General features: G+C 42.4%; 1 long non-coding RNA gene across 1 annotated transcript in view; it reads right to left on the bottom strand.

Moving 5' to 3' along the window:
* The window catches only part of LOC143902489 (uncharacterized), a 137362-nt gene extending 132338 nt beyond the window's left edge, over window positions 1-5024 (bottom strand). The window contains exons 1-2 of the long non-coding RNA XR_013258390.1: window positions 4593-5024; window positions 3972-4025 (exon numbers count right to left, since the gene is read on the bottom strand). This is a non-coding gene — a long non-coding RNA (uncharacterized LOC143902489). The remainder of the gene's footprint in view (window positions 1-3971; window positions 4026-4592) is intronic.
* Window positions 5025-12321: the final 7297 nt, after the last annotated feature.

Here is a 12321-nt window from a genome sequence, read left to right as displayed (position 1 = left end):
AAAAAATTCAATGAAAAAATTTGTGATAAATATATAATTAAAATTTTTAGTAAAGTTTTATCTGTGTGCTCGAGACTTCTATGTTAGATTATTTTAAAAGTTATCTAAATGGCTAAATAATGGACAGGCTATAAAAATATAAAATAATATATGATAAGGTAATATATGTATCATTTCTTGTAATAAAATACTTTTATAACAAGGCGAATGCTGCTTTCGACGCAAGTGGAACAATCGCAGTGACAATTGTAACAGACTGCACAATAATGCCCGAGAGCAGTGCTCTAACACCGCCGTGGATCTTCTCACGGATGAAAAGAGCTCGCGCGTCTCGGTTGACCATTAACTTCTAAATCTTCGATTTACGGTCGGTTTCTCACGCGTTTCAACTTTATGCGTGCGAACAATGGCCGCCCACGCCGGAGTATTATATTTATTCGTCGATTTACCTGGTGAATGCGTGTACGCACCCTTCCTGCGCGCGTATATATGTATGCACAACGTCGCAAGTCCCCGCGCGCGTTCACAGCGTGGCGTGTATATATCTCCTTCACTTCCTTTCCGCAGCCATAAACTTTCGGAGTATCTTCTCCCTACTCGACACGCCGCGAAAGAACGAAGAGAAAGAGCCATGGCATATACATTGTCAGCCACACTGCGGCTTCACGCATTCTTCCCCAAAAATGAAAACGCGTTCCTCTGCTCGTTAATCCAAGAAATATTTTTGAGCTCATACCTTACGATTATCGGTTGATTCGGGGTGTAAGATTGGATATCCTATTTTCACATCTTAGTTTTATTTAGTTATTCATTTTCATCAATCAAATTGTGCGCCTTAGACATGCATATATTAGAAAAGCAGATTAATATAATTATAATTATATTTGTCTATTCCAGATAATTTGAAATCTAATTCATATCCCCAATTAAAAATATGTATAATTTTTTTATTCATGATATTATTCCTAAAATTAATAATATCTATAATTTTGTCCCATATTATAAATAACATAAATGGAGCTATGTCTGTAAACTCTCTCTTTCATAATTCAGAATAATTTAGATTCGAAAGAATCTGAATTATTAAATTATCGAGAAAGTATTACATAGTAAGAATGATTTTAGTCTGTTTGCTAATTAACAGATTAATTTTTATTACCATTAAAATCAAATCGTTAATTCTTATGTCGATATTTAATATAATGCACAGTATTTTATTTAATTAAATGAGTTGTATTTTGCAAGCTTTGAAATTTAATCGCAGAGACAATTCTGATTCAAGAGAGACAAATGGTATTGACCAGGTCGACGAATTTATTTATATCTGCTGTACGAGAAACTATAATAAACTATAATAAACTATAGAATCGAAACTCGATCGAAGCATGCGAAAACTATTCAGTCTCACTCGAGAAAAACAAAATTAACGCGAACGGAAAGCTCCGCGTTCTGATCTTCATCAATATGAGCAAGGGAACGAATGTTTTTGCAGAACGTACAATGAAATCTAAAATGAAAAGGCAGGGGAACAATGAAAAATCGATTAGACGCCTATTTAGTGGACTTCGAGATAGCAAATGTACCGCGGCGCGAAGCAAATGTCGAGCGATTAAAGTTAATTTCGTCAGATCAAAGAGATCGGGCTGTCGATATCGAATTTTTTGTCGGAAACTCGTTCTCCAGTTGCGAACTCCTCTGTTCTCCTCGAGGAAGGCGGATGGCTTGACGTCACCTTTCTTTCCCCGTTCCGCCCGCGGAATCCACGACCGCAGATTCGTTTCGAATTTTTTTGTAGGTGCATGCGGGCACACCTACGTCAAATCGTAAATACATTTATTCATGTTAGGCAGTGGCCAAGTATTGTATTCCATTCGAACGACCCGGTAGACAATGAAACGGGGGCGTTTTCGTCGGTCTCTTGTCGGGCCCGTCGAGAAAGAGAAGGGAGAGGAATTGTGGATACTGGTAGCGAGATAGCGATGAAACTGTTCCGAAATTTATTTTGTTGTCAATTATACGTCGGCGAACTCTTACGTTCTCTAACGATGCATACGTACAAAGAAAATCGTCGGAAATTGCAATATCGATTCTATGATGCATTTGAAAAGTTTCTATACGATTCTATATTAATTCTGTACGAATTCAAATTAATCCAACCAGCGGTATGATTTTAATTTTAATGTCGTTTGTATAAAAGTATATATAGTCAGATTTTTCATCGCAATACCGTATATATTCGATCATCACGATCATTTTTCATGATTTAATTATTACACTAATTATTTGCTAATGCTTCTTTTTCGTGTTAAAAATTTATGTTATTTATAGTATATTTTATTATACGCGCGCGTTAAAAATAAAATGTTTTTTTTTATTATTATTTAATCATTATATAACACAGTGCTGATGGTTGTACAATTAAAAGATTATAATCAATATAAAGAAGAAAAAATAAAAAAATGTAAATGACAAAAATATGCTCGAGAATATCGCGTTTCGTATTCACGCGCGAATATCCACCGATGGGGTGTACTGAAGACTGACAAAAAAAAAGATAGAGAAATCGGCGGTCCCTTGATATAGAAGGATATCCACTATTTTCTCGCAATTGGCAACAAGGACGATCGATGCGCGGGACGTTTAATTGGCAATTATTTGTTGAGGCAGCGAGACCGACACCATAAAGCATTGTAAATCGACGAAGGATAAATCCTCTCTTCGTCGAGAGGACGATCACCGGCGATCCTCCCTTCTCTGTTTACGACGAGAAATACATCCGGCTACGTGAACGCAATCGCGAGACAGTCTTCTCCCGCCCTTCCTTTCCATCCTTACGATTTCCTTTTTTATGTGCGCGCTCGCACACGCGGATGGGAGCGATATATGCATAGAGAGGCACAAAGAACGCGGTTTCGCGCATTCGGGAATTGATCAACCAAGGAAAACTTACGAGAAAGCAGGTATCGTCGCGCAACATAACTAATCAATCTTCGATGCTTGAAAAATTTTTAGTGAGAGTTGATGATTTATGAGCTAATATCCATACCATTCGGAGAGAGAGAGAGAGAGAGAGAGAGAGAGAGAGAGAGAGAGAGAGAGAGAGAGAAAGAACCATAATATAGTTAATAACTTCATATTAATTTAATTCTTTTCTCACCCTTAAAATAAAAAATTTATTGCAGTTGTTTCAGTATGCGTTATACGATTGCATTGTCGCAGTAATACCTATTGCAAAACGTATTCTTTTATTTTCGCTATTTATTTCAGAAAATATAAGTAACGGCTCGAAGGTATGCAACGGTGAACGTGTGACAATAATTTCTAAGAAAATATATCTTTTCCGCGAATATAATTTGTGGCTTGCACGTTCCACGAGATGGAATTTCCCCAACTATATACGGACGTATACAATTTCTCCATACACGAGTCCGAAAATCGTAGAGAGACTGTAGCTGTAACGTCGCGAAAGTAACGGAAGGAGAGAGAAAGAGAGAAAGAGAGAGAGAGAGAGAGAAGCATCTCGATCGGCTCGTTAACCGCCTGCACCTGCATAGGAGGTGCGCATATCGTTTGCGCGCGGCCGTGGCGTACGTGTGGGCCGATCTCGGCGGCGACCTCGGGGCTCGGGGGCTGTTCACAGCACTGTGCGTGGAACCCCCCCGGGACCGCAGGGAGCCGCTTATTACCGATGCGGAATCAATTTCAATTTCGCGCGGGTTCACCACCTGCGATGCCGGCCGGTCGCGAAGGCCGCGCGCCTCGGCCTGAGATTACCTGATAGCAAAACGAACAAGCCTCGCAGCGCGCTACCTCGCACACGTGCTTTTCCCGTGCTCGCGTTCATTCAATCCGAGCAACGTGTATATACGGCACGCACAAGCACGGTATTCGACTCGTACTTATAATCGTATACGTTACTCTCGCATCTCCTCGACTCATTACCGAAAATAAAAGGATATAATTTGACTCACCGGTACGACGCGCAGCAGCGGAGTTGCGGCATCTCTCGCTCTCGACGCTCTCATCTGCAAAATAAAGATATACATATCCGAATTAGGGTAGTCCAAAATAATTATCCGAATAATAATCTGAAAAAGTAATCAATGCGCGCGTCTTTCATCCGACTGTCAAATAGATACTTGGTAAAACGATTGTATACGTATTGTCCGAAAGAATTATTTTCTCAAATATAAAGTTTCATAAAATTTTATAAAACACGAGTAAAAATATCTTTCTCCCTCATTCTCGTAAATGTAATATCTAAAATTCTATTGTGTGTAATTCGCAATTCGCGATTTGCAGCGAAATTCGTCATTCGGTTGTTAGCAATTCGTATATAGTTGATTCGTTTGGTACAGCTCTATACGCAAATCAAAGCGAATTAACTGATTCTTTGATATTCGCGATCTTTCATCGAAAAATTACTCTGCTGGAAAATTGGCACGAATTTAACGAATCTGCCCGTGCTATTCGCGAATCTCGCGCAAATGGCAAAATCACGAATCGCACATAATCTGACATTCTAGCATAATGTATAATATAATACATAATAACGTAATAAATACGTAATACAAATGACAAATGAGACTCACCTACGGTTGCTCCGCCGTCGCCCGATGCCTCCCAGGCCTCCTCCTCCCCTCAGTTCCCTCAGATCCCGTCGTTGCACTGTGGCACTCGCGGAAACACTGAAATTAGCTCGCCTATTATAATGCTCGCGCGTCACTTTACACGGCACTCCCGACGTTGAACGCACACGACGCCGTATGTCGCTCCGTTTTGCAACCATTTGCAACGAACAACGCGGAAAGAGCGATAACTTACGAGCCGGAGTCACTCGACACCGCGACGTATCGCAAACGCAACGGACGCATCTAAGCCGGGCGTTCGCCGTTCACAAATCGCGCTACCAACTTCACGCGTCAGGGACAATTTTACCAGGACGCCGCGCCGCGACGACGCGACGCTACACCGGCTACACCTGTCCGCGCGCTCGTATAGCTACGCCTTCTTATACTTTTTATACATTGAATATTAAAATAATACACGCTCCCGTTTTCCATCGCGTAATCGCCATCTCGTCTAATAACGCGGACAAATGTACGCGAGTTGAGAAATAGACGAATCAGAAATAAACGTTCGCGGAACACGAGACTCAAGAATATAATCGTCACTTTGTCGTTTGCCCGTATAGCAGATTTCGATCGAGCAAGTTTCAATGATTTACGAACGCCGAACGGATTTGGCCACGCTGCAATCGAGGCTGCAATATGATTGTCAGACATTGATAGGAGGGTAACGAATCAAATTTTAATCAAATGCGTCGCGACGTTACCTGACTTGTACATAGCTGATCCGTTCTGTATCTGCGACGTTTCGTTTATTCGTTTTCGACGACGAAAGATTGGACGACGAAGGTGACGCCGGCAACTTCATACCGACGCGACGCGCAATACGACGCTGATCAAGTTGATTGGGCCGGACTCCGGAGTCGGATGTCGGAACGCACCCGCGCGATGGGCCAATGAGAGAATTTCTTTTTCGAAAGCGAATCTCTTTCATTCTATCGGCTGCGTTCCGACACTCGTCTCTAACAAACGACTAATTGTAGAACCGGCCGTTAGCCAACAAAAATGCGACCGATTATTTGAAATTGAAATTCAATATTATCCATGTATCCCGGCCCATGTATCATTGTAAAAATTCTGTGAAACACACGTTATTGATGAATGCTCAACATATCGCAGCTTTCTTAAATTGTTAATTACTAATTACACTTAAATCATCGAAGATTTAAAAGTTATTAAAGAAACACGTTATACACGTATGCGAACTCATTGTGAGTAAATATCGTAACACAACCGCGCGTAGTTCACATCTTTCGTTACTTACTTTCTTAACTTCGAACGAGTGAATTAATAAGGAACGAAAGCGAAATACGTGTCTCTCACAATCAGTAAAGAGATCCTCGATGTGCGTACACAGCTTGTTAATCGCGGGAGCCAATCACGCGGATCGATACTCTTGATAAATGCCTATTCGTAATGAACGATCGCGTTCGACGTAAAAGGTACGATATTATTTATTCTCATAAATTTCCATCTCCCGTTTCGATTCTTATTTGGAATAAGTAAAGAAAAATGAGAAATCGAAGTACTTTCGACGAGGAGAAGGAGCTATCGTCTCGATGTGCTTCCGATTACTAATCGCGGGAGTCAATCACACGGATCGATATCTGATAAGTATTCGCGAGGAACGATCGCTTTTGGCGTCTCCCAATACTCGCCGTTACTTATCAGTTATCATATCACGAAGAATAATGCGACGACATTCGAAACAGCTCGCGCCGCTAACCGTTCGAGTCTGTGTGTACGCAGAGTAATAAAGCCCCGCACACACTTTTTCGTAACGGTAACAGTAAAGTTTCGACCAATCGCGTCGCTCGATTCGGGAACGTACGGCCGTACGATATATCACTCGTTTACGCGGAGTGAATTATCGTAAGTTACTACAGAAGTAACGCTCGCGTAAACGTAGTATAAGGGCCGGTATCACAGTCTCCGTCGTCTCCGATTAACGTGATTCTCCCTAGATTCTCCGCGTAAACTCACTCTTCGTCTCTTTCTAGGGGGTAGGGGGATAGTTAGAAAGAGACGCAGAGCGAGTTTAATCGGAGACTGTGATACCGGCCCTAATGCTGGAACACGTTAGAACGCGTCGCGCGGCGCATGATTGGTGGCGGGGAGTGGGAGTAAGCTGACTAGCCACGGTGCGCGCTCTAGGCGCGCCTAGTTACTTATCCCCGCTTCCCCCACTCCCGCTACTCACGTTTACGAGGTCGCGGCGGTCGCGCGATCATCATATATTCGCACGACGACGGTCGACGGTTGAACGTACGACTGTGTACGACGTAGTACGTGGTACTGGTACTGGGTAGTGCGACGCATAGCACGGATTCGGCAACCGTAATTGGCTATTGTTGAATCACGTATGTGCTTCACGGAGATTTACGTGATCGAAATATGCAGCTCGAACATTCGATAAAGCGACGATCGTATTAGATACCACGTTTTGACGATTAAATTCATTATATCGTGGACATTTATGTTTACAATCGCGAGATAGCAATCGTCATAAAACAGCGATAATACACACGATTATTCAGTGCAGCTTGGTAAAACGTAGTGTCGGTAATCGCTTTTGTTGTTTGTGAAGGATCGCACGAGCATCGTATTCCGACGTTTAGATGTACGACGCGTGGCACGGATTCGGTAACCGTGTGGAAAATCACTTGTGCGCTTCGCGGAGATTCACACGATCGAGATCCGTAGCCCGAGCAATCGACGAAGCGTATTGAAAATGCGACAAGTGCGCGATTGGTAGCTTGAATAGAACAACGAGTAATGTCGCCGCGACGCGACGGTAATCGCTTTTATGGTGCGTGAAGTTGGCTCCTTCGCGATTTACGCGAAAGTATCTTCGCCATTTTAATTTCGCGTCCGTTACATTTGCTCGCGGAACGTCGCAGGTGGTGTGATCGAATCGCAGCTCCATGATATATATATTACCTTCTTCGCGTTATATCCTTTCATCGTGAGTAAAGTGCGCGTTGCTCGTGATTAACGTCGTTCGAACATCTTATGTCGACGGATACGACGCTTGACACGGATTCGGCAACCGTACATTAGCCATTGTTGAATCACGTATGTATTTCGTGGAGATTTACGCGATCGAAATCTGTCGCCCCAAGTAATCGATAAAACGGCGATCGTATTAGATACCGCGTTTTGAGCACATAAATTATATCCGCGAATCGAGAGATAGCAATCGTCGTCGTAAAACAGCGAGCGAATAAGTACACGATTGTTCAAAATGCGAAAAGTGTACGATTAGTAGCTCGATAAAACGGGCGTAGGCGCTGTCGCGACGATAATCGCTTTTGGAGCGTGAAGTTGGCTCTCTCCGCGATTTACGTGAGATTCCTCGCCATTTTAGTCTCGCGAGTCCCGCGACCGTTGTTGGGTATTAGGTCGGGGTAGCAAGCGGGTCGCAGCGACGCAGCTTCGTTCTACGTGTTTCTTTCGTCGCGAGTAAAGTGTGTCGCCGGTTGTCGCTCCAATAATCGCGCGAGAGCCTTTGACGGTATTCCGACGGTTAGATGTACGACAATCGCGAGGCACGAATTCGGGAATCGTACGACATCGGCGATTGTCGAAACGCGTATACTTAACGGAGATTCACGCGACGGAAGTATGTCGCCCGAGCATCGATAAAGCGACGATCGTATTAAGATAACGCGGATATTCATCCTCGCGACGCGGAGACAGCGATTCACAGACCATCGGTACTTTGACGCGTGAAGTTAGCCTCCCGCGATTTACCGCCAAGTCCCGTCGCCATTTTAAGTAGTTGCCTCGTTTCTCGTTTCTCTCGTGCGCTTGCTTACGGTCCTCACAGATAAACGGAGCGGATATTTTCGGAGTCTCGTGATATTACTTTCTTCGCGTTATTCTTTCGCTGTAAACGCGTTGCGTCGGGAACTGTGCATTTAGTGTGCGTTTACCGTGCGAAATGTCGCGTGATCGTCATATTCTAATTAGTGCGGGCGCGATCGTAATTAACCGAACGTTTTCGCGAATGTTATTGTGCTACATGTATATATGCGTGTGTGCATCTGTGCGGGAGGAAGCAATCTGATGGAAGCCGAGAGGAGGAGGAGGCCTGGGAGGCATCGGGCGACGGCGGAGCAACCGTTCGGTGAGTATATAATTTATTATTCGACACACATTACACGATATTTAGAACTAATTATTTAATCTTTATTTTGAGTGTGTTTTTTTAAAGATCGAGAGAAAAAGATTTTTATTTATAAGATCTTATTAAAGTAATCGTCTTATTAAATATATACTTACTCTTGTCGGATAAAAAATTTAATATCTATAATATTTATTATTCAATATATTAACTATTAAGTATAGCGTGTGTGTGTATGTGAACGCTAGTATAATTTGAATGTTTTTTTTTTTGCAGATTGCAGATATTAACTCCGCTGCTGCGCATCGTAACGGTGAGTCAAATCAGCTCTTATCTTCAGAGGCGGATGGTGACTTTTCGGGGCTCGAAGCTAATATTATTTCGGGGCCCCTTATCTAAAGTATCTTAAAGTATCTAAAATTTTGTCGTAACTCATTCTTAAGGCATGTATAGCTTCGCAATGACTAGACCATCTTGTCTGACTAAGATTTTTTATGGAAAGGGGCAAATTTTTGCATGTTGGTTCAACATATCCCACCTATGCGTAGATGCCGAGAAAAATACATATAATTGCTGAACAATACCAAAATAACTTGTGATCCCGCGCCCGGAGCGGGATACATCGGTAACATAATAGATGTCGGTATTGCGAAAGCGCTATAGTGATCGCTTTTGTCTTTTACCGACGAGAGAACAGAAGAGACTGTTGTGAGCCTCGGTACGCGACGCGTTGCGTAATTCGAATTCTTTTATATTCTTTATAATATTTTAAGAAGGCCGAAAGGGATCACATTAGCAGAAAGTTCAATAGCGAAAAGAAGATTATTTAAGAGAAAGAGAAAAACGTTTAAGAGAGGAAGGAGTAAGACGTTCCGCTAAATCAGATCCATTTCAGATTAAGATTTGTTTGTGCCGTGCGAGGAGTCACTTAAAATTTATTGGCCGCTAGACATTTGACTTGGTTCCAGCTCTTGTCCTCCGCCTCCTTCATCCTTGTCCGGTGTTTCATATCAAATGTTGTCAACCTCATATCCGTCCGGTTTCTCTTCGTATTGGTTTCGGTAATATTTGAATTTAAGGTAAACGGGTTATATTAGCCCGTTGCACCCGATCTCACTGGCGGGCTGCCACCTTGCAGCTGGTGAGAGCAGCTAGGTTTTTTCTGTGTGTTGGGGTTTTCCTTTCCCTAGCCGAAAAAAGTCCCGTTTTGTGGCGCCGGACACTCGCCATCACCCCCCTCCGTTAGCTACAGCCAGACTGCACCCAGGGGACACGCGACTATCACTATGGTGTGAAGTCTTCGTGGACGTGGAGGTAGGATTTGCTGGTGTTGTCAGAAGTATCCGACGTGGGCGTTTCTCTAAATTTGTAAGGTTGCATATTCGGCATCTGCAACCTCATTAGAACCCATTAGAACCTAGAGCCAGCCTTGATCCCCCTCAAAATTTATTGCCACTGACGTATTCTTTCGATTCCTTGCTAACTATATATTAGCTCTTATCGAATCTCTAGTATACATTTTAGAGTATATATCTTTCTATTATATTTAATTAATTACCGCCGCGGCACGCTACGCCATTTATTATAATCTTTACGCCACTCGATATCGGCGCAATGCCCGCGCGATGCAACGTGCAATTTATTTGTCTCGAGATTATTCGTGTAAATAAAGTCTTATGGTTACCTCGCAAGGTGCAAGATGCTAAAGTCGACTAAGGAGCGAGTAAACCGAAAACGTGCTACTGCGCGGTGATGTTATAGATAGATATTGATCTATTTTATTATTATGGGTCCCGATTTATTTTGCGCGACTTTGTTTATCCCGTATCGTCCCCGATCGGCGAACGTACGTGTTCCGCAATAAAGAGGTAGTTACACGCAATTAAAATTGTTGCATCTGTGCATCTATTTCTCGCCCAATGGCAGGACTTCCAACATTCACAACAGAGATACGTTAAAGTCGCGATATAACCGTTTAGCACAATTTTTTTTTTTTATATTATGCTCTTTAGAAAAGATAAGTACAATGGGATTCACGCCGATATCTATTAATTCGTGACTCTTCGATTCTCACGGCTTCCTCTCGTTCCTTTATCCGTCTCGCTAAAGTATGATCGCGCGCATAAACGTTTGTGCACGTGTTTACCGATAGGATTTTATATTAAGCTGGTAAATATGCTCGGCTATGCGAAGGCACAAGGTACGAGCGTAAGTCGCGCAGGTGTAAAAGTCGGCGAACGCGTATACGATCGTGCGATTTAAAATATCGCCGATAAAGTTCGCTGTTTCATCGGAAAGCGTCGAGATCGGAATCGCGAGGTTAGAGCTATATCGGTAGATACGGCCTCGCTAAAGCGATCGCATCAGCCGTTTCAGCGTCGTTTCCAGCGGGGAGTTAAGGACTGCCGCGAAAGAGAGTAGCCTCTTACCGTCGGAAAGGCGTCAATATTCATGGTCTTTAATGGCTTTTATCGCGATGCAATTATCTTCTCAAACGTATTTGCAACCTACAAATAAAACAATTTGATTGTTTAAATATGTACAACCATCTGTTTCTCAAATGTCGAATTCTATAATAAGATGTCATGGATTTACTTTTTTAAGATTAATTAATTGGATTTTCTCGAGATATCAGACTTCTGTCATTTATATTATATTACCCGGAGCTTCGCCCGGGCGTCTTTTTTTTTAACAATTTTATTTGTGTTATTACAATTTAAATCCCCATTTTTTATTGTAAATTTTTATAGCTTACTTTGTAAGCTTTTTAAATTTTTTTTTAATTGGGTTGTAGCACAATGGCATATAGCCTATGTTACTCGGGAAGATATATGTTTTCCACCAGTGTAAAAATTTTTTGAAATTGATTTAATGGTTTCTAAGATTACCCTCTGAACAATGGAACAAACAAACTTTTTCTCTTTACATAATAGTAAAGATGTATGTATTAAATTCATAAAACTTCTGCTAAAAGATGAAGGACTTAAATGAGAACGAATCGATAAGTGGAGCAATATTGTTTTGGTTAATTAACTTTTTAACTACTTTATATTTGACATATTCTTGTTGACAATTTTTTCGATAGATTTATAAAATTTAGCTCGAAATTGATTACTTTTGAACTCTCGGAGTATAATTATCGTTCGGGAAACAAAAGATAGAGTAAATCCTGGTTTCACTTTCGCGGCGGGAACAAGAGAGTTGAGAGGTGCGCTCAGATCATCAAAGTACGAACCGTGCAGTATCTTGTACTCACCGTTGTTGTTGAAGTGGGTTCGGTTCACTTTCGTTCCGTTCGCCGTTCAGAGGATGAGCGGCGACGGGTTGTGGCGGCCAGGGCGGTTATAGAGCCGTAGCAATCGCCGTGGAAGAGGGGTACCGAGAGAGATGCCTCGCTCTCTCTGAGCGGAAAAGGACGAAGAGATGGTCGGTGCTCTCGCTCTCGAGAGGTTGATTGAGGTTGGTGGGTGGCCCCGCGCTCTCTCTTTCTCGACGCTACCCGGTAATGCCCTCTAATCACGGCCAGCCATTGACCATTACGGTTAAATACGATTTTGAGCGATCCCA

The sequence above is a fragment of the Temnothorax americanus genome, unplaced genomic scaffold (assembly GCF_048541705.1).
Source record: "Temnothorax americanus isolate GAGA-0224 unplaced genomic scaffold, ASM4854170v1 Scaffold4, whole genome shotgun sequence".
NCBI lineage: Eukaryota > Metazoa > Arthropoda > Insecta > Hymenoptera > Formicidae > Temnothorax > Temnothorax americanus.
The sequence above is the reverse complement of the archived record's forward strand: the minus strand, read 5'-3'. Positions and strand labels throughout refer to the sequence as shown.